This window comes from Chiloscyllium plagiosum, unplaced genomic scaffold, assembly GCF_037043375.1.
Source record: "Chiloscyllium plagiosum isolate Xiang-an unplaced genomic scaffold, Cpla_swu_hap1 HiC_scaffold_6, whole genome shotgun sequence".
Taxonomy (NCBI): Eukaryota; Metazoa; Chordata; class Chondrichthyes; order Orectolobiformes; family Hemiscylliidae; genus Chiloscyllium; species Chiloscyllium plagiosum.
Window position 1 is genome coordinate 28,840,617 of NW_028270144.1, and position 18,560 is coordinate 28,859,176.

The 18,560-nt window shown below is 43.4% G+C and overlaps 1 long non-coding RNA gene across 1 annotated transcript in view; it reads right to left on the bottom strand.

Moving 5' to 3' along the window:
• Positions 1 to 18,560, bottom strand: part of LOC148149729 (uncharacterized) — a 43,978-nt gene that overhangs the window by 4,435 nt on the left and 20,983 nt on the right. Inside the window, exon 3 of the long non-coding RNA XR_015757405.1 lies at positions 5,732 to 5,801. This is a non-coding gene — a long non-coding RNA (uncharacterized LOC148149729). The remainder of the gene's footprint in view (positions 1 to 5,731; positions 5,802 to 18,560) is intronic.

An 18,560-nucleotide genomic window follows, 5' to 3' on the forward strand; every position in this document is an offset into this window, starting at 1 on the left:
TTGTCTGCGTGTGTGGCTACTAAGGATAGCTGGTCGTGTCGTTTCGTGGCTAGTTGATGTTCATGTATGCGGATTGTTAGCTGTCTTCCTGTTTGTCCTATATAGTGTTTTGTGCAGTCCTTGCATGGTATTTTGTACACTACATTAGTTTTGCTCATGTTGGGTATCGGGTCCTTCGTTCTGATGAGTTGTTGTCTGAGCGTGGCTGTTGGTTTGTGTGTCGTTATGAGTCCTAGGGGTCGCAGTAGTCTGGCTGTCAGTTCTGAGATGCTCCTAATGTATGGTATTGTGGCTAGTTCTTTTGGTTGTGGTATGTCCTCGTTCCGTGGTCTTTCTCTTAGGCATCTGTTGATGAAGTTGCGCGGTTATCCGTTTTTGGCGAATACCTTGTACAGGTGTTCCTCTTCTTCTTTTTGCAGTTCTGGTGTACTGCAGTGTGTTGTGGCCCTTTTGAATAGTGTCCTGATGCAGCTTCGTTTGTGTGTGTTGGGGTGGTTACTTTCATAGTTTAGGACTTGGTCTGTGCGTGTGGCTTTCCTGTATACCCTTGTAGTGAATTCTCCGTTCGGTGTTCTCTGTACCATCACGTCTAGGAATGGGAGTTGGTTGTCCTTTTCTTCTTCTCTCTTGAATCGGATTCCTGTGAGTGTGGCGTTGATGATCCGGGGTGTTTTTTCTATTTCCGTGTTTTTAATGATTACAAACATGTCATCGACATATCTGACCCAGAGTTTGGGTTGAATTTGTGGTAGGACTGTTTGTTCTAACCTTTGCATAACTGCCTCTGCTATGAGTCCTGAGATTGGTGATCCCATGGGTGTTCCATTGATTTGTTTGTATATCTGGTTGTTGAATGTGAAGTGTGTTGTGAGGCACAAGTCCAGTAGTTTAAGTTTGCCGTCTTTGTTGATAGGTTCAACGTCCTGTTTTCTGTTCTGTATGTCCAGTAGGTTGGCTATTGTTTCTCTGGCTAGGGTTTTGTCAATCGAAGTGAACAGTGCCGTCATGTCGAATGATATCATGGTTTCTTCTTTGTCTATGTGTATATTTCTGATGATGTCCAAGAATTCCTGTGTTGATTGTATAGAGTGTTTGGATCTGCTGACCAGGTGTTTCGGTTTCTGTTGTAGTTCTTTGGCCAGTTTGTATGATGGTGTCCCTGGCAGTGATACTATGGGTCTGAGTGGGATGTCTGGTTTGTGTACTTTAGGTAATCCATAGAATCTGGGGGTGTTGTTGCTTTCCAGTTTCATTCTTTGTAGGTCAGCTCTGGTTATCTGTCCGTTTTTTTGTAGATTCCTTAGTGTGTTATTTATCCTATTGGTGAGTTGTGGTGTGGGGTCATAGCCTGGTATTTGTGTGGTGTGAATGTTGCTTGCCACCTGTCAGACCCAGCCTGATATTGACCTGATCATCTTGCATTCAGCCAATGATTGCACACATCCCCACTTTTGACCTTATGATGGAGGGTAGGACATTGATGAAGCAACTGAAGATGATTGGGCTGAGGGCACTACCCTGAAGTACACCTGCAGAAATGGCCAGGAGCTGAAATGACCGACCTCCGCCAACCATAACCAATTTGCTATGTGTCAGGTATGACTCCAGCCAGAGGAGAGTTTGGCTCCGATACTGATTGATTCCAAATTTGCTAGAGCTCCTTGATGCCACACTCGGTCAAATGCGGCTATAATGTTAAGGGCTGTCATCCCCGCTACATCTCAGAAATTCAGCTGTTGTCCATAGTGGGAACAAGGCAGTAAATAGATCAGGATCTGAGTGGCTCTGGCAGAATCCAAACTAGACCTCACTGAGCAGGTGCTGCTTGATAGCAATATTCCATTACTTTATTGACGATCGAGGGTACATTGATGGGGCTGTATTTAGTAATTGGCTGGGTTGGATTTCTCCTGCTTTTTACATATAGGACATACCTGGCAATTTTCCAAACTGTAGGGTAGATGCTAGTGTTGTAACTCTACTGGAAGAGTTTGGCTTGGTGAGTGGCAAGTTCTGGCGTACAAGCTTTCAGTACTATTTCTGGACTGTTGGTAGGGCCAGTAGCTTTTACAGTATCCGTTGATCCCCTGGCTTGATGGTAATGTTTGAGGGAGGGAGATGCCGGGTCATGAGGTTACAGATTGTGGCAGAGTATAAATCTGTTGCTGTTGATGGCCCACAGTGCCTCATGGATGTCCAGTCCTGAGTTCTGAGTCACTAGATCTGATTGAAGTCTGTCCCATTTAACTCAGTGATAGTGCCAAACAACGCAATTCCACTACCGAGCAACTCAAGTGGCCTCCTTCTTCAAAGACCGCAATTTCCCCTCTGACGTCAACGATGCTCTCCACCACATCTCCTCCACTTCCCACACCTCCGCCCTTGAACCCCGCCAGGACAGAACCCCACTGGTCCTCACCTTCCACCCCACCAACCTCCTGATAAATCGTACCATCCTCTGTCATTTCCGCCACCTCCAAACAGACCCCACCAGCGGGGATATATTCCCCTCTCCACCCCTATCAACATTCCGGAGAGACCACTCCCTCCACAACTCCCTCGTCAGGTCCACACCCCCCACCAACCCAACCTCCATTCCCGGCACCTTCCCCTGCAACCGCGAGAAGTGCAAAGCTTGCGCCCACACCTCCCCCCTCACCTCCTTACAAGGCTCCAATGGATCCTTCTATATCCGTCGCAAATTCACCTGCACCTCCACACACATCATTTACTATATCCGCTGCACCCAATGTGGTCTCCTATACATTGGGGAGACAGGCCGCTTACTTGCGGAACGTTTCAGGGGACACCTCTGGGATACCCGCACCAACCAACCCAACCGCCCCATGGCTGAACACTTTAACTCCCCCTCCCACTCCACCAATGACATGCAGGTCCTTGGCCTCCTCCATCGCCAGACCCTGGCCACAAGATGCCTGGAGGAAGAGCGCCTCATCTTCTGCCTAGGAACCCTCCAACCACACGGGATGAATGTAGATTTCTCCAGCTTCCTCATTTCCCCTCCCCCCACCTTATCTCAGTCTCAACCCTCGGATTTAGCACCGCCCTCTTGACCTGCAATCTTCTTCCCGATCTCTCCGCCCCCACCCCCTCTCCGGCCTATCACCCTCCTTCCACCTATCGTATTCCCAGCACCACTCCACCAAATTCCATACTCCCTACCTTTTATCTCAGCCCACTTGGCACACCAGCCTCATTCCTGAAGAAGGGCTTATGCCCGAAACGTCGATTCTCCTGCTCCTCGGATGCTGCCTGGCCTGCTGTGTTTTTCCAGCACCACATTTTTCAATTTCATCTCCAAGGACTGTGTGGTGGTCACTGTTACTGATGCTGTCATGGACAGATGCACCTGCAGCTGGCAAATTGGTTAGCATGATGTCAAGCATTTCTCCCTCTTGTTGGTTCCCTCATCACCTGCTGCAGACCCAGTCTAGGAGCTATGTACTTTAGGACCTAACCAACATGATCAGTAGTACTGCTGCTGAGCCACTCTTGGTGGGGGTCATTGAAATCACCCACCCAAAGTACATTTTGTGCCCTTCCTTTCCCCAGTGTCTTCTCTAAGTGTTGATCAACATGGAGGAGTACCATTTTATCAACCAAGGGAGGATGGTATATGATACTTAGCAGGAGATTTCCTTGCCCACGTTAAACCTGAAGCCACAAGACTTCATGAGGCCTAGAGACAATGTTGAGAACCCCAGGGCAACTCTCTCTTGACTGTGTACTGCTGTGCCGCCACCTCTGCCCAGATGGTGATGTCTGGGACATTATCGGGAAGTTTTGATTCCACGAGTATTTAACTACGTCAGGCTGTTGCATGACTAGTCTGTGAGACAGCTCACCCAATTTTAGCACTAGTCCCCAGGTGATAGTAAGGATGATCCCGCAAGATTGACAGGGATGTTTCTGCCATTGTCTCTTCCACTGCCTAGGTCGATGCCAGGTGATCCGATGGGTTTCATTCCTTTGATATTTTGTAGTAATTGGTACAGCTGAATGGCTTGCTATACCATTTCAGACATCAATTGCTGTGGTTTGAAGTCACATGTAGGCCAGACCAGGTAAAGTTGGCAGATTTCCTTCTCTGAAGGACATTAGTGAGCCAGATGGATTTTTCCAGCGATGGACAATGATTTCATGATCATCAGGAGATTCATAAATCCAGATTTTTAAAAATTTGAATTCAAATTCCACCATCTGTGTGGCGGGTCCCCAGAACATTAGCTGAGTGTCTTGATTAATAGTCTAGCGATAATATCACTGGGCCATTGGCTCCCCAATAAAAGGTACCTTATATAACCAAATGTGACATTACATACATTGTGGAACAACGGAGTTTCTTCCTACTATATGTATTCATTACATTTTCAATTGCAGTCAATACTTAGAATCTTCATTATATATCAAACAAATAGCCAAACTTTTTCCCATTTCCAGCCCCTTGTTTAACTCTACGAAGGGTCATAGAGTTAGAGATGTACAGCACAGAAACAGACCCTTCAGTCCAACTTCTCCATGTCAACCAGCTATTCCAACCTAATCTAGTCCCATTGGCCAGGACTTGGCCCATATCCTTCTAAACGCTCCCTATTCATATACCCATCCACTTGTCATTTAAATGCTTTAATTGTACCAGCCTCCACCACTTCCTCTGGCAGCTCATCCCATACATGCACCACCCTCTGGGTAAAAAAGTTGTCTCTTAGGTCCCTTTTATATCTTACCCCTCTCAGCCTAAACCTATGCCCTCTATTTCTGGACTCCCCCACCCCAGGGAAATGACCTTGTCTATTTATCCTATCCATGCCCCTCATGATTTTATAAATCTCCATAACGTCACCCCTGAGTCCGATGCTCCAGGGAAAAAAGCCTCAGCCTATTCAGCCTCTCCCTATAGCTCAAATCCTCCAACGCTCAATATCCTTGTAAATCTTTTCTGAACCCTTCCAAGTTTTACAACATCCATGAAGGAGACCAGAATTGGACACAGTAATCCAAAAGTGGCCTACCAATGTGCCTACAGCTGCAACATAACCTTTCAACTCCTATACTCAATGATCTGATCAATAAAGGAAAGCATACCAAACTCCTTCTTCACTACCCTATCTACCTGCAACTCTACTTTTAAGGAGCTATGAACCTGAACTCCAAGATCTCTTTGTTGAGCAACACTCCCCAGGACCTTACCATTAAATGTATAAGTCCTGCTGTGATTTGCTTTTCCAAAAGTCAGCACCTTGCATTTACCTAAATTAAACTCCATCTGCCACTCCTCAGGCCACTGGCCCATCTGATCATTGAGGTATTTTCATTTAGCTTGACTGTATGTACTAGGCTGAAAATGTGTTGCTGGAAAAGCGCACCATGTCAGGCAGCATCCAAAGAACAGGAGAATCGACGTTTCGGGCATAAGCCCTTCTTCAGGAATGAGGAAAGTGTGTCCAGCAGGCTAAGATAAAAGGTAGGGAGGAGGGACTTGGGGGAGGGGCGTTGAAAATGCGATAGGTGGAAGGAGGTCAAGGTGAGGGTGATAGGCCGGAGTGGGGCACACTTTCCTCATTCCTGAAGAAGGGCTTATGCCCGCTACAAGGACAACTTACCAGACAGAGGTTAGGAAACCAATTTTCAATGAAACTCCATTCTGAACCAAATGGAATAGCATGAACTTATATTACAATAAAAATCTTAACTTTTCCAGTATACCCACCTTATATGAATCATTATACTGCTTTATTTCCTTTCAAATCTCGACTCACCAAGAGTTTGTTCAAATGTGCCTTTGGAAAAATTGAAGAAATACATGTGCAAATGTCACAATAATCTGGTGTAAATTACAAACAGTGCTACTGATTTTATTTCATAAGAGTAATCACTGAAAAAGCAATCTTTAAAAGAGCTTTAAACCATGGCATTTCCCCTTTGCCTATTTGAGCTAACTGCCCCAAGGTTGCAATACTGAAACTTGGAAGGTACCTTACAACATTTGGTCATGGAAAATTCTGCACTGGAAGACCAAAAAGTTTTAGGCAGCTCAAAAAGTGCCTTTCCAGGGTTGATGCTGCTCCACCTACATCTGATGTTTATTTCAGTGTGTTCATGTGATGGGTCCTTGGACCGCAAAGATCTGTGTTATGGAGCCTTTTTGGGATACAAAATAAGAGCAGAAGGCCCTCACATCTGCCCTACTATTCAATAAGACTTTGGTTGATCTGTTAATATTCAAGTTTCACATTCCCAACTACCCACGTATAACCTTTGATTCCATTGCCAGCAAGAAGCTATCAACGTCTGACTAAGAAATACTAAATTATCCCACCTCCACAGTCTTCTGACGCTGAGTCCCAAAGTTATCCTCTCTCTGCCCAAAATGAGAGAGCCCAATTTTCAAGTCACATTCCCGAGATAACTTAAGGTTTTATAAAAACAAGTGACATCTCAGCTCAGACAATGAATTAAAGGTGTGAGGTTAGAGTTTGTCTGTATTCAGACCTTGAGTCAAACTGGTTCTATTTCCAAAGTAGGAATTTATAAAATGTCACATGGAGTGACTGCCTACAGATTGTGTGACTTTTGAACAAAATAGAATGGATTTGCAAATGCAAATTCACCTCATAGACTTGTGTGTGTGTGTGCATGTGAGGGGGAGAGAGAGAGTGAGAAGGTGTGTGTGTATATGAGTGTGTGTGGGAGAGAGGGGGAGAGTATGAGTGTGGGCATTTTAGAACCAGTCTGATACAACGTTGGAATACAAACAGACTTGAACCTCACACCTTTAATGCATTGTCTGAGCTGAGATGTCACTTTTTTAATATAAAACCTTAAGTTATCACGGGAATGTGACTTGAAAGAAGTTCTGGGATTTACATATTAATGAATTGAAACCTGCAAATAATTCTAAGTGATTAAGACTTCACAGCAATCTAGGTTTGTTCAAAACATTGCATATTTTGATCTTTTACAATAAACTGTGTCCTATGATCCTGCCCCATTAGCTACCTGATGAAGGAGCAGCGCTCCGAAAGTTTGGACTTCCAAATAAACCTGTTGGACTATAACCTGGCGTTGTGTGATTTTTAACTTTCTCCAATTATATAATAGTTTGCTTTTTATTTTTTGTACTGAAGTGAATAATAACTAATGTCCTTTAGGCAAGGAGACCTGTTGTCATTATTTGGTATGGTATGCATATTACTGCAGATTCATGGCAATGTGGTTGACTCTTAACTGCCCTCCGAAATGGTTCATTTGGCCACATGGTTCAAGGGCAATCAGGCATGGGCATTAAATGCTGGCCTTATTATCAATACTCAGGTCCCATGAGTAACTTATTTTAAAACAAAATCACGTTTTCCCACATTACACTTCATTTGTCTGATTTTTGCCCACTCACAGAACCTAACCACCCATAACTTCATTATGTCCTCTTCATGCCTTTGTTCCCTCATCGAAGTTATTTATATAAATTGTAAAAATCTTATGCCTGAGTACAAACACCTGCAGGACCCCACTCATCATATCCTGTCAACCAGAGAAATACATATTTGTGCAACTTCTCTGTTTTCTCCCAGTAAATCTTCTATCCATGATAATATGTTATCACCTACACAAGATTCTCTGGACCAGAATCTTTTATGTGACACCTTTTCAAATGCCTTTTGGAAATCCAAGTATGGTACATATCCAGATTTCTCTTTATCCACAACATATATTAAACATGACCTGCTTTGCAAAGGAATAACGGAAGGGGGTGGACAATGATCTTTCTCCCTTTACATGTACCTGAGGACAAGTGAAAGAGGTAAGACTCCAGACATGCAGGAAGGATCTAATGGGGAGGCCCTTTCTCAAAACCAGTCAAGCTAAATCTTGGTATTTGTTTGAAAAGGTTTGAAACGAGGTGTTCTGCCAAATTATTTTGACAGATTGATCAGAGAACCATCTGACAAAATCCATCATTTAGTAGGTCTTGAATCTGCCTAATGCATTTGCAATCAAAGGTGTTTTTCTGCATAAACTTACTAATGAGGTACAACATGTTCCAGCTAAATGGAGTGTTCTGTAACAACACACCAAACCCATTTTTCGCATGATCGGTGACAGGTAGAGCCATAGGATGTAATGACAAGTGATGTTTTCATACTAAAACATAAGCCAGGCATAGTTATATTTGCCTGCCACAAAAACCTCTTTGAAAGTCACATTGCTTTAGAGATGTAAATATTAAGTTTCTTCAAACTTCAAAACATTGAACTGAATCTTGTCATATTTTGGCAAAGTATCAATGTTGCTGAGTTTCTCAGAGAGTTTCTCTCCTTAAGGCCAAATAAGAATTTTCAGCACATTGGCCCTTTAACTATTAAGTTGCCTCATCCTGATAAGGGATGTCCTTATTCAATGCTGGCCCGATTCTACCACTCGCCATCTCCGGAAGAACTCGTCACTGCCAGAATACCCAGGAATACATTGTCATAGTGGCAACAATGTCATCTATAAAATTCTGTTGTGCACCCAGACAAGCACTGCAAGTTCAGAACTGTCCTGTACAATTCCTGGTATTCGGCCTGGAAATGGCAATGGAGGGGAAATTAGTGCTTCGCATTGTGGACAGATATCTAAATATCCCCGGTGGATGAAGTGGTGCAGAGAAGAGCTGACCTCTTCCCCCAGGACTGGCAGTGGAGGCCACAAAATCAGCCTAGGCTAGTAGGGTTTAAAGTTGCAACAGGATCAGTGCAGCCTCAAATTTCTGGAGTAATGCCCAGCATTAGAGGAAACCGGTCAATCACCTTCTCGAATCTGCTACTTCACATTGAATCTCAGCAACTGTGCTCACCTCCCATCAACAGGTGTGTTCCAATTTTTTAATATATTGGCTGCAACGTCTTCTCTCACTTGCTGTGACCCATCCAATATCCAATACCATCATCCTGCGTGCCCTCTGTGCTGCCTATTCAATCACCACGCTCCCCCCCTCTGCACCAGCACTAACTGCAGTGACATCCACTTTCGTCTCATTACAAGAGATGAAAGCCAATAATAGGTTAGAAATAGTGTAGACACCTGATGGACAGCCCTATATTTGGTTACTCACCCCTCATAGGGAGAGGATACTAACCCTGGTCATACCAAGGACAGACTGTGTCCAAGCCCCTGGTTGCCTCTGAATTACTGTGACAGGATTCCCAGACTGAAGGGTGCCTCCCTTGAAATGACTCATGGTTCAGAAAAGATTTACAATGATGTTGCCAAGCTTGGACAGTTTGAACTATATGGAGAGGCTGAATAGGCCGGGGCTGTTTTCCCAGAGTGTTGGAAGCTGAGGGATGACCTTATAGAAGTGTACAAAATCATTAGGGACATGGATAGGGTGAGTAGTCAAGATCTTTTCTCTGAGATAGGGGAATCTAAAACCAGAGGGCATAGGTTTAGGGTGAGAGGGGAAAGAGTTAAAAGGGACCTAAGGGGCAACGTTTTCATGCAGAGGGTGATGCGCGTGTGGAATGGGCTGCCAAAGGAAGTGGTGAAGACTGATACAATTACAGCATTTAAAAGGCATCTCGATGGACATATGAATGGGAAGGGTTTAGAGGGATATGGGCAAAATGCTGGCACATAGCACCAGCTTAACTTTGGATATCTGAGGCCTGACCTTTTTGAGGTTTATAAAATCATGAGGGACATGGATAGGATAAATAGACAAAGTCTTTTCCCTGGGGTGGGGGAGTCTAGAACTAGAGGGCATAGGTCTAGGGTGAGAGGGGAAAGATATAAAAGAGACCTAAGAGGCAACTTTGTCACTCAAAGGGTGGTACGTGTATGGAATGAGCTGCCAGAGGAAGTGATGGAGGCTAGTACAATTGCAACATTTAAAAGTCATCTGGATGGGTATATGAATAGGAAGAGTTCGGAGGAATATGGGCCAGGTGCTGGCAGGTGGGACTAGATTGGGTTGGGATATCTGGTCGGCATGGACGAGTTGGACCAAAGGGTCTTTAGATTAGATTACTTACAGTGTGGAAACAGGCCCTTCGGCCCAACAAGTCCACACCGACCCGCCGAAGCGCAACCCACCCATACCCCTACATTTACCCCTTACCTAACGCAATGGGCAATTTAGCTTGGCCAATTCACCTGACCTGCACGTCTTTGGACTGTGGGAGGAAACCCACGCAGACACGGGGAGAACGTGCAAACTCCACACAGTCAGTCGCCTGAGGCAGGAATTGAACCGGGGTCTCTGGCGCTGTGAGGCAGCAGTGCTAACCACTGTGCCACCGTGGGGCCAGGCTGTACATCTCTATGACCCTAAGGTTCTACGACTGAGAACTGCTGAAAACTTCTTGGCTTTGTATCAATGTTAATTAGCAAGTCAAAACAGAAGAACTGTGAAACTGGTAGATCCACTAGGACGATAAGCACAAAAAGGTAAGGCAGAACATGCTGTGAGCATCCAAGTAGGGTCAACGTGAGAGAGCACTGAGAGACCAAACAAATGTCCCTGAGAACCAGCCCAGTCCAGTGTGTCACCTAGGTACTGTGCAGTGTTGAAGCACAAACATATCTTGTAAGTGGGTGGATTAAGTGCCTTGCAGGTTCTGAAAGGCTGGCAGATGTCAGGTGCCAGTGTCAGTGGGTGAGGCGTGCATGTGGCTGGTGCCCTGAAGCATACACTGAGACATTGCTGTTGGGTATGGCCAGAAGGAGCAGGTAGTGAGCTGGGGTCACCAGGTACCCAATCAGATTGTCATGTCAGATATCAGGAATTGTCGACATCTAGTTTCCATGTAGTTGGTGGGAGATAGGCTAGAAAATTTATATTAATGAACTGAGATTTGGTGTTGATGAGCTGTTACCAAGTAATTATCCAAGTTAAATAAAAACCAAGAGTACTGCAGATGCTGGGAATCCAACAAAAACAGACTATGCTTTTCTCTTTAGTACTGCTAGAGGGTGGCATGGTAGCTCAGTGGTTAGCACTGTTGCCTCACAGCACCAGGATCCCAGGTTCAATTCCAGCCTCGGGTGACTGTCTGTGTGGAGTTTGCACATTCTCTCCGTGTTTGTATGGTTTTGCTCCAGTTTCCTCCCACAGTCACAAAGATGTGCAGGTCAGGTGAATTGGCCATGTTAAATTGCCCATAGTGTTAGGTGCGTTAGTCAGAGGGTTACTCTTCGGAGGGTCGCTGTGGACTTGTTGGGCCAAAGGGCCTGTTTCCACACTGTAGGTAATCTATATGAGAAATTGCTGGATAAGCTTAGCAGTCCTAACAGCATCTGTAGAGAGAAATCAGAGTTAACATTTTGGGTCCAGTGACCCTTTCTCAGAACTGGATTATCCCAGTTAAAATACATCTCACCAATGCCTAGTGAGAATTTCAACTCTCTGTCCATGACTTAGTAGAATATGGAGCTAGTTGCCCCCGATGTCGAGATAGGCCTCACTGAACGTCTCATGTGGTTCTCCCAGATGTTTGTCATATTCTTGTCCTCATTCAGGCCCTGTAAGATTCCGCCCATTAAGACTATACACTTACTTATGTAAAACTATTTGAAATACTTTCGGAAGATAAACACTCTTACAAGTTACAAGTACTTAAGATTCTTTGTCAGCCTTGGCTCAAGGGTGTGTCTCCAACAAATGATGCAAAAATGCACAAGTGAAGATAAGGTGAGAGTATTTCTAACAACTGAACGTCAAATGAGTGAAATACCACAAATTGCAATTTTACTAAGCATCTTGGATTGGCAATTATTGAACTTTAAATGATCAAAGCTATCTTTGTGAAATTGATAGGAGATACGGAAGTCTTATTTCACATTATAATTTGTTTAACTGCAAGTTTTACATACTACCTTTGGCGAATGCACTTACCCATGAAGGGAGTATTATGCTCAAAATGATGCAGGTTTAAAAAGAAAAGGCATTTAGAGTCAGAGAGTCATAGAGATGTACAGCATGGAAACAGACCCTTTGGTCCAACCTGTCCATGCCGACCAGATATCCCAACCCAATCTAGTCCCACCTGCCAGCACCTGGCCCATATCCCTTCAAACCCTTCCTATTCATATACCCATCCAAATGCCTCTTAAATGTTGCAATTCTACTAGCCTCCACCACATCCTCTTGCAGCTCATTCCATACATGTACCACCCTTTGCGTGAAACAGTTGCCCCTTAGGTATCTTTTATATCTTTCCCCTCTCACCCTAAACCTATGCCCTCTAGTTCTGGACTCCCCAACCCCAGGGAAAAGACTCTGCCTATTTATCCTATCTATGCCCCTCATAATTTTGTAAATCTCTATAAGGTCACCTCTCAGCCTCCGACACTCCAGGGAAAACAGCCCCAGCCTGTACTGCCTCTCCCTGTAGCTCAAATCCTCCAACCCTGGCAACATCCTTGTAAATCTTTTCTGAACCCTTTCAAATTTCACAACATCTTTCCAATAGCAAGGAGACCAGAATTGCATACAATATTCCAACAGTGGCCTAACCAATGTCCTGTACAGCCGCAACATGACCTCCCCACTCCTGTACTCAATACTCTGATCAATAAAGGAAAGCATACCAAACGCCTTCTTCGCTATCCTATCTACCTATGACTCCACTTTAAATGAGCTAAGAACCTGCGCTCCAAGGTCTCTTTGTTCAGCAACACTCCTGAGGACCTTACCATTAAATGTATAAGTCCTGCTAAGATTTGTTTTCCCAAAATGCAGCACCTCGCATTTATCTGAATTAACTCCATCTGCCACTTCTCAGCCCATTGGCCCATCTGGTCCAGATCCTGTTGTAATCTGAGGTAACCCTCTTCGCTGTCCACTACACTTCCAATTTTGGTGTTATCTGCAAACTTACTAACTGTACCTCTTATGCTCGCATCCAAATCATTTATGTAAATGACAAAAAGTATAGAACCCAGCACCGATCCTTGTGGCACTCCACTGCTCACAGGCCTCCAGTCTGAAAAACAACTCTCCACACCACCCTCTGTCTTCTACCTTTGAGTCAGTTCTGTATCTAAATGGCTAGTTCTCCCTGTATTCCATGAGATCTAGCATGCTAATCAGTCTCCCATGGGGAACCTTTTCGAATGCCTTACTGAAGTCCATATAGATCACATCTACTGCTCTGCCCTCATTAATCCTCTTTATTACTTCTTCAAAAAACTCAATCAAGTTTGTGAGACATAATTTCCCATGCACAAAGCCATGTTGACTATCCCTAATCAGTCTTTGCCTTTCCAAATACATGTACATCCTGTCCCTCAGGATTCCCTCAACAACTTGCCCACCACTGAAGTCAGGCTCACCGGTCTATAGTTCCCTGGCTTGTCTTTACTGCCCTTCTTAAACAGTGGCACCACGTTTGCCAACCTCCAGTCTTCCAGCACCTCACCTGTGACTATCGATGATGCAAATATCTCAGCAAGAGGCCCAGCAATCACTTCTCTAGCTTCCCACAGAGTTCTCAGGTACACCTGATCAGGTCCTGGGGATTTATCCACCTTTAACTGTTTCAAGACATCCAGCACTTCCTCCTCTGTAATCTGGACATTTTGCAAGATGTCACCATCTATTTCCCCACAGTCTATATCTTCCATATCCTTTTCCACAGTAAATACTGATGCAAAATATTCATTTAGTATCTCCCCCATTTTCTGTGGCTCCACACAAAGGCCACCTTGCTGATCTTTGAGGGGCCCTATTCTCTCCCTAGTTACCCTTTTGTCCTTAATATATTTGTAAAACCCTTTGGATTCTCCTTAATTCTATTTGCCAAAGCTATCTCATGTCCCCGTTTTGCCCTCCTAATTTTCCTCTTAAGTATACTTCTACTTTCTTTATACTCTTCTAAGGATTCACTCGATCTATCTTGTCTATACCTGACATATGCTTCTTTCTTTTTCTTAACCAAACCCTCAATTTCTTTAGTCATCCAGCATTCCCTATACCTACCAGCCTTCCCTTTCACCCTGACAGAAATATACTTTCTTTGGATTCTTGTTATCTCATTTCTGAAGGCTTCCCATTTTCCAGCTGTCCCTTTACCTGCGAACATCTGCCTCCAATCAGCTTTCAAAAGTTCTTGCCTAATACCGTCAAAATTGGCCTTTCTCCAATTTAGAACTTCAACTTTTAGATCTGGTCTGTCCTTTTCCATCACTATTTTAAAACAAATAGAATTATGGTCGCTGGCCCCAAAGTGCTCCCCCACTGATGCCTCAGTCACCTGCCCTGCCTTATTTCCCAAGAGTAGGTCAAGTTTTGCATCTTCTCTAGTAGGTACATCCACATACTGAATCAGAAAACTGTCTTGTACACACTTAAGAAATTCCTCTCCATCTAAACCTTTAACACTATGGCAGTCCCAGTCGATGTTTGGAAAGTTAAAATCCCCTACCATAACCACCCTATTATTCTTACAGATAGCTGAGATCTCCTTACAAGTTTGTTTCACAATTTCCCTCTGACTATTGGGGGGGTCTATAATACAATCCCAATAAGGTGATCATTCCTTTCTTATTTCTCAGTTCCACCCAAATAACTTCCCTGGATGTATTTCCAGGAATATCCTCCCTCAGTGCAGCTGTAATGCTATCCCTTAGCAAAAATGACACTTCCCCCCTCCTCTCTTGCCTCTCTTTCTATCCTTCCTGTAGCATTTGTATCCTGGAACATTAAGCTGCCAGTCCTGCCCATCCCTGATACTATGTTTCTGTAATTGCTATGATATCCCAGTCCCATGTTCCTAACCATGCCCTGAGTTCATCTGCCTTCCCTGTTAGGCCCCTTGCATTGAAATAAATGCAGTTTAATTTATTAGTCCTACCTTGTCCCTGCCTGCCCTGACTGTTTGACTCACTTCTGTTCTCAGCTGTACCCATCTCAGATCAATCTCTTTCCTCACTATCTCCCTGGGTCCCATCCCCCCATCTTACTAGTTTAAATCCTCCCAAGCAGTTCTAACAAATTTCCCTGCCAGTATATTGGTCCCTTTCCAATTTAGGTGCAATCCGTCCTTCTTGTACAGGTCACTTCTACCCCAAAAGAGATTCCAATGAACCAAAAATGTGAATCCTTCTTTAGCATTTATGTTCATTCCATCCATTCATACAATATTCATATTCATATTCCATCCATATAAATTGAAGGATTCCACTTAATGGAAGTAGCCATTAATTGGTTTGGAGCAATAATCTAAAACTGATTTTTTTTGCTACAAATGAAAAAGCAGGAATCTTTTGTTCTATGGTTCCCATGTTCTTATCTCATCATTTGGAGATAAGAGATTGCAATAAATATTTTTATAGCTGTGAGCAGAATCAAAGTGTTCTTGGTTTCAATCTTTCATACTTTAAAATATGACCCTATAAAGCAGTTAACGCACTAAGATTGCTGCATTTTGTTCACATACTTTCTGTGCAGAGTCAGGGCTTGTGCAGTAGAATAGCTTACTGATTAGCTGTTTACTGTAAACTATCAATAAAGTGTTTAACAAAAATAATCTCTACAAGACTTTATACAGTTGAAAAGGAAGTAAGATTTGCATTTATATGATGTCTTTGATGACCACAGCGCATCCCAATACACTTTATAGCCAACGAATTACTTTTGTAGTTACTGTTGTAATGGAGAAAACATGGCAGATAATTGCACCTAGCAAGATTGCACAAATGACATTGTGAGGACACCTTAATAATCTGTCTTTATTAAGGTTGAGGAATAAATGTTAGTCAGCACAGCAGAAAAAGTCCCCTTTACCTTTTGGAAGATTTAATTGTGGGATCTGGTACAACTAGCTAGTTGTCTTGATGATGTCTTTAATTTCATGTCACATCTGAAAGGCAACATCTTTCCATACAGCAGTTCATCCAATACTGCATTGAAGGGTTAACTGAGATGAGGGTTTTAGTCTCTGGAACCCACAATCTTCTAACTGAAAGGCAAGATTGCTACCCACAGAGGGCTTAACACAGTCATAATATTCTGTTCAGAATGTCAGTTTCTTTTCCGCACTCACCCTTAATCTCTCCGACTCATGAGAAAGCAAAAGAAATCCTAAAAGTTAAGAATGCTCTATAGTTGTGTGTAATGCTGTACAAATCCTATAATTATTCAATCAAGGCAACCTCATGGATAAGCATATCCTCCACTCTACCATTTACCATTGACCAAGGGGATCAATCCTGGTTCAAGGAAGAGTCCAGGAAGACATGCCAGGAACAAAACCAGGCATACCTAACAGTAAGGTGCTATCCTGATGAACATATAAAATAGGACTACTTACATGCCAAACAGCATAAGCAGCAAGTGATAGACATGGCCAAGTGATTCCACAGCCAACAGATCACAACTAAACTCTGCAGTCCTGCCAGATCTAGTTGCGATAGTAGTAAATAATTAAACAACTCATTGGAGGAGGATCCACAAATATCCCCATCCTCAATGTTGAAGGAACCCAGGACATCTTTGCAAAAGATAAGGCTGAGGCATTCACCACAATCTTCAGCCAGAAGAGCCAAGTGTATGATCCATCTTGTCTACCTCCCAAGGTCATAACAGATATCAGTCTTCAGCCAATTTGATTCACTCTAAACAATGTCAAGAACTGGTGGGAGGCACCAGACACTGCAAAGGCTATGGGACCCTACAACTCTCCGACATGAGCTCCAGAACTTGTTGCAACTAGACAAACTGATCCAATGCAGCTATAACACCAACCTCTACCTGACAATGTGGAAAATTGCTCAGGAATGTACTGCACACAAAAAGCAGGCCAAATCCAATCCAAACAATTGCAGACCCATCAGTCCACTGTCGATCATCAGTAAAGCGATGGAAAGTGTCATCAACAGTGCTATCAAACAGCACCTGCTCAGCAATAACCTGCTCAGTGACACCCAGTTTGGTTCCATCAAGGCCACTCAGCTTCTGACCTCAATACAGCCTTGGTCCAAAAATGAACAAAAGAACTGAATTCCAAGGTGAGACGAAAGTCCCTGCCCTTGACATCATTTGACTGAGTGTGGCATTAAGGAATTTTAGCAAAACTAGAGTTAATGGGAATCAGGGGAAAAAAAAACTTTCTGCTGATGGAGACAAAGGAAAATGGTTGTGATGTTTGGAGGTCAGTCATCTTAGCTCCAGAACATCTCTGAAGGTTTTTGTGAAGCCTTTGGCTCAACATTCTTCAGCTGATTTGTTAAGGACGTTCCCTCCATCATAAAGGTTAGAAGTGGGAGATGTTCACTAATGACCACACGATGTTCACTAATGACTACACAATGTTCAGCACCATTCGTGATTTGTCAGGTACTGAAGCAATCCATATGCAGCAAGAAAATATCCAGGCTGGGCTGACAAGTGGCAAGTAATGTTCACGCCACACAAGTGCCAGGCGATGACCATATCCAACAAGAGAAAATTTAACCATCACCCTTTCAATGAGACAATCAACGGGATCACTATTACTGAATCCTCCATTATCAACATCATGAGGTTTGCCACTGACCAGAAGCTTAACTGGATATATAAGTACTCTGGCGACAAGAACAGGTCAGAGGCTAGGAATACTGCAGTGAGTAAATTACCTCCTGAGTTCCCAAAGCCTATCCACCACCTAGAATGCACAAGTTAGGATTGTGATGGAATTCTCTCCACTTTCCTGGGTAAGTACATCTTCAATAACATTCAAGAAGCTTGACTCCATGCAGAACAAAACAACCCAATTGATTACCACAAAATTCACAAACATTCACGCTTTCCCACCACTGACATTCAGTAGTAGAAGTGTATACCGTACATAAGATGAACTGCAAAAGTTCATCCAGACTCCTTAGATAGCACCTTCTAAACCCCTTGACTACTACCTTACAAGGGCAAGGGCATCAGACATGTGGAAATACCACCACCTGCAATTTCACCTCAAAGCCACTCACCATCCAAACTTGGAAAGATGTCGCCATTCCTTTAGGGTCACTTGGTCAAAATCCTCAATTCCCTTGCTAATGGCATTGTCAGTGCACCAAACATCAATAGATCTACACTAAATGGACTGCAGCATTTCAGAAAGGCAGCTTACCACCACCTTCTCAAGGCCAACTCCTGATGAGCAATCCATGCTCGCTCAGCCAGCTATGGCCACACTCTGAGTAAATGAATTTAAAAAAACATTTTAATATTTAAACTCCAGAAGTGGCCACACAAAACAACTCTTGTTTAATTTCTTATTTCAAAGAATTTTCTCTTTCAGAACCAGACAACTATAGTTCTACAATTTTTGAGTTTCCTATTAACTATTTTTACTATCTTGTTTTTCTCAATTACTGAAGATTTATATCTCTCACAAACTATACATGAGAGATTTATAACAAAGATAAGGATAGAAAATCAACAAATAACTTGTTTGTCCAAAGGTTAGATGCAATAGAAGCTCCTGTTGCCATACATTCCATAACAAGAGGGGTCTGTTGTGAGAAAGGGTCACTGGACCTAAAATGCTAACTTTGATTTCTCTCCACAGATACTGTCAGAC